The sequence below is a fragment of the Peromyscus eremicus genome, chromosome 1, assembly GCF_949786415.1.
Source record: "Peromyscus eremicus chromosome 1, PerEre_H2_v1, whole genome shotgun sequence".
NCBI classification, from domain to species: domain Eukaryota; kingdom Metazoa; phylum Chordata; class Mammalia; order Rodentia; family Cricetidae; genus Peromyscus; species Peromyscus eremicus.
This window is the reverse complement of record NC_081416.1, coordinates 40,077,905-40,082,483: the sequence shown is the minus strand read 5'-3', so window position 1 is coordinate 40,082,483 and position 4,579 is coordinate 40,077,905. Positions and strand designations below refer to the sequence as shown.

The following is a 4,579-nucleotide window of genomic DNA, read 5'->3' as shown; positions in this document are numbered from 1 at the left end:
GGGCTAGGAAGATGGCTCAGCTTGGAAATTGCCTGTTACACAAGTGGGAAGATCAGATCCCCAGCATCCATATTAAAAAATCTGGGCCTGGCTAGCACTGGAGTTGTAGAGAAAGGTGGGTCCATAGAGCTAACTAGCCAATTGGGAATGCTAGATTCGGTGAGAGTCTCTCCTGGAGAGTAAGGGTGAGAGACACCTGACATCCACCTCTGGTCTCTACATGCATGCATGTACACATGAATGCTCACACATTACGCTATATCTCACACACACACACACACACACACACACACACACACACACACATTTTCCATAGCATAAAGAAGTACAGTACAAATAAATAATTATTTTACCCATGAAATTAGAACAAATTATGGGCACAGACTTTGCCTGATTTTGATTTCCATTCATGTTAGCAAGTCAAGTAAAAATTTGAATTTTAAATCTTAGTTATTTTCTTAGACATTCTGTCTAGTGCTTGTTGGTTATTTTCTTAGGCATTCTGTCTAGTGCTTGTTGGATAAATGACAGAATTACTAAACATATGATGTGTGCTTTTTAAATGTTATCTTTGGTACAGCTACTGTTGTTAATGTCATAAAATCAAGAAGGGAATTCCTTTTACTATGTGTCTGAAACCTAGCGTGCATTCAATAGACGCTTGTGCAATTGGTGAGTGAGGAATAATCAGCCACAACCAAGAACCTACTCCACCCCCACCACTGCCTTCCCTACAACTGGGAACGTTGTTAATTATATTCACTATTTGGACTTTCACCTTATCTGGACAGCTTTCTCTGGTTGTTGAAGTTAAGGTTAGCTACTCATGTGTGCTCCTGTACCATTATCCTGGGCTTCCTCCAGCATTCTACACACAGTGCATTTGCAATTGATTGCTTAATTGCTGACCACTCCCGTCATCCTTTGTGCTCTCTGGAAGCAAGGATTGTGCTGCTGCTTCACACAGTTGCTTCTAAGGATATTTAATGCTAATGCCTGGGCTGCACATTTTCAAGGGCAGGAGTTAAGGCTCATCTGTCTGTTTTTACTTTGCCATGGAGGCATGGTACCACTTTGCCACCTGGTTCTCTCTTAATGCTACTTTATTTGAAATCGTCACTTTCCCTTCAACCATATGCTCAGAAAAAAAGAGAAACTGCTTTTAATATTAAGTTGGCTGAAACATAGAAAGTTAAGCCTGGCTCACATGGTTATATAAAAATACTTCAGGTATTTTCCATTTTTGCTCCTCCCCAGCTGCCTAGGTGACTAAGCCCTGTTAGCATTTCCAAAAGGAGAAACCAGCAAAGCAGGGCACCTTGACTGGAAGGCTTCCAAGCATTTCAGATGATATTGGATGGTGATATTTAGCAAAACTGGAATGGGACCCAGTCAAATATGATTTCAGGATTAAAGTCAAGAGTCTCCATTCCCAGTAGCACGGCTGAAGAACTTTGTTCTATGTGCTCAGTGGCACAATGATATAGCAGCTAGTGTGCCCTGTATAGCCAGTACTTTGATCCCTGCCTTAACCAGTCAGAATCCAAGTGTTTGAATGCAGACAACATTCTTCCACAAGCCTTGGACTCCATTGCATAACTGCTTCAGCCAGAAAAAAATTCTTTCTTTCCTTTGTCAGCGAATATTGTGAAAGTTTAGAATTATGTACTTGGCTCTGCACAAGGTTTACAGAACTCCCTGGATGGGGCTATCGGCTCAGAACCAACTGGCAACTTTATTTGGTTAGAAAAGTCAGTTACGTTTACAAAGGTTTTAATTCTTAGAAAATCATACTCTAGGAAAACCCCAACTCTCAAAGTTGGCTTGGATGAGGTTGATCATGTCATCTGTCCTAAATTTAAATAGATTGGAATGGAAGAAGATACAAGTCATTCTTTTTTAATGACTTAATGTTTTCCATTGCCTGACTGCTTTTGGCAACATATTAGTGTGCTAAATGACACATAGTGAGTTTTCAAGTCCAAATGATGAGATTTTTCTTTACTTTATTTGCTAATTATAGCCTGGCTTTTTTGGATCTTCTCTTTGGCTGCATTACTAAATGAATTCGAAGCAGAATTTCCTCAAGGGAGATTCTTCTTTGGGCTCAGTCATGACACATTTTTTCCTACTCATCAGGTCAGTTTTAGTCACTGAAACCAGCATATGGTCTCTAGTCTAGTTTGGAGAACTAATTCCATTTCCTTGACCAATAAATAAATAAATAAATAAATAAATAAATAAATAAATAAATAAATAAATAAATAAATAAAAAATAAATAAAAATAAAGAGAGAGAGAGAAAAAAAAACAGAACAAAACAGGACATTGTGGAGAGATGGAACCTGGGTAAGGTGTGGGATGTCCAATAGATCAAGTTGGAAGATTGTCTGCAAAAAGTTCCATATCACAGAATTTTCTTAATGCCTACTTATTTATTTATTTTTATTAATTAATTTTTTCATTTATTTTACAACCTGACTGCAGCTTCTTCTTCTCCCTCCTTCCATCCCCCCTTTCCTTCTGTCCCCAGTACCCAATCCACCCCCACCTCCATCTCTGTTTGGGGCAGGCCTCCATGGGTAGCAACAAAGCATGGCATATCAAGTTGAGGTAGGACTTAGCGCCTCTCCTTGTATTAAGTCTGGGCAAGGCAACCCTGTATTAGGAGCAAGTTCCCAAAAGCCAGCCAAAGTGTTAGGGACTGCCCCCTCCCCATCCACCCCCTCCCCCGACTGCCAGGAGTCCCAGGAGCAGACCAAGCCATACAACTGTCAGCCACACATATGCAGAGGACCCAGGCCAGGCCCATGCAGGCTCCCTAGCAGTTGGTCCATAGCCTGTGAGCTCCCATGAGCAGGCCAGTTAGATCTCGGCATCTGTTTTGATCAGTTACTACATGAAGGCTGTCCAAGGACAATTGGGGTAGTTACCAATCTGATTACAGAAGACGGCCAGTTCAGACTACCTATCCACTATTGCTAAGAGTCTTAGCTGGGGCCATCCTTGTAGATTTGTGGGAGTTTCTCTTGCATTAGGTTTCTACCTGGCCCTGAAATGCCCCCTCCCCCATTAAGCCATCTCTTTCATTGCTCTCCCCCTTCATTTACCCCTCACCCCAATCCCTCATGTTCCCATCTCTATCCATCCCCATTCTACCCAGAAGATCTCTTCTGTTTCCCCCTTCCCAGGGAAATCCATGTGTTCCCCTTTGGGCCCTCCTTTTTACCTAGTCTCTCTGGGGCTGCAGATTGTAACATAGTTATCCTTTACTTTACAGCTAATACCTACTTATGAGTGAATACATACCATGTTTGTCTTTCTGGGTCTGGATTACCTCACTCAGGATGTTATGTTTTAGTTCCATCCATTTGCCTGCATATTTCATGATGTCATTGTTTTTTACTGCTGAGTAATACTCCATTGTGTAAATGTGCCACATTTTCTTTATCCATTCTTTGGTTGAAGGGCATCTAGGTTGTTTCTAGGTTCTGGCTATTACAAATAATGGTGCTATGAACATAGTTGAGCAAATGTCCTTGTGGTATGATTGAGCTTCTTTTGTGTATATACCGAAGAGTGGTATATCTGGGTCTTGAGGTAGATTGATTTTCAAATTTCTGAGAAACTGCAATATTGATTTCCAAAGTGGTTGTACAAGTTTGCACTCCCCCCAGCAGCAGAGGAGTGTTCCCCTTGCTCCACATTCCCTCCAGCATAATCTGACATTAATGGTATTTTTTTTTTAGTTTGGGCATCATCAGTTTATTATAAAAGGGAGGCATGGAAATTATTTACATGATGAATAGTTCAGACCATCAGCGGAATGGGCAGCTTCATGTGACACCATTTCAACAGTGATTTCATTCCACATACTTTGCAAGAATGTCACCATCTCTAATTAAGAAGTAATCCTTGTCATCTAGAACTACTTTGGTGCCTCCATATTCTGGGAGAAGAACTTTGTCTCCGACTTTCACACTGACTGGCTGAATCTCTCCACCCTTGCCTTTGGCGCCTGATCCCACAGCCACTACTGTGGCTTGCAATACTTTTCCTTGAGACTTTTCCGGAAGCATGATGCCACCTTTGGTCATGGTTTCGGCGCACTCCTTTCAACCAATACTCTGTCAAGAGCGGGAGAAACTTTCTGAAAGCCTGTCCAGCCATGACTCGTGCCGCTGCAGCTCGGACTCTGCACCCGTGGTCGCTGCTGCAAAAAGAGTCCTGCGGCCCGGCTGGGGGACACGTCGACATTAGTGTTTTTTTATCTTAGCTATCCTGACTGGTGTAAAATGGAATCTCAGGGTTGTTTTGATTTGCATCTCTCTGATGGCTAAGGATATTAAACAATTCTTTAAGTGTCTCTGAGCCATTTGAGATTCTTCTGTTGAGAATTCTCTGTTTAAATCTGTACCCCAATTTAAAAATGGATTATTTGGTTTCTTTTGATGTCTTGTTTCTTGAGTTCTTTATATATTTTGGAGATCAGCCCTCTGTCAGATGTGGGGATGGTGAAGACCTTTTCCTATTCTGTAGGCTGCTGTTTAGTCTCATTGACAGTGTCCTCTGCATTACAG

The 4,579-nt window shown here is 41.6% G+C and overlaps 1 pseudogene; it reads right to left on the bottom strand.

Moving 5' to 3' along the window:
* Window positions 1-3,757: 3,757 nt before the first annotated feature.
* Window positions 3,758-4,169, bottom strand: LOC131896769 (10 kDa heat shock protein, mitochondrial-like; annotated as a pseudogene).
* Window positions 4,170-4,579: the final 410 nt, after the last annotated feature.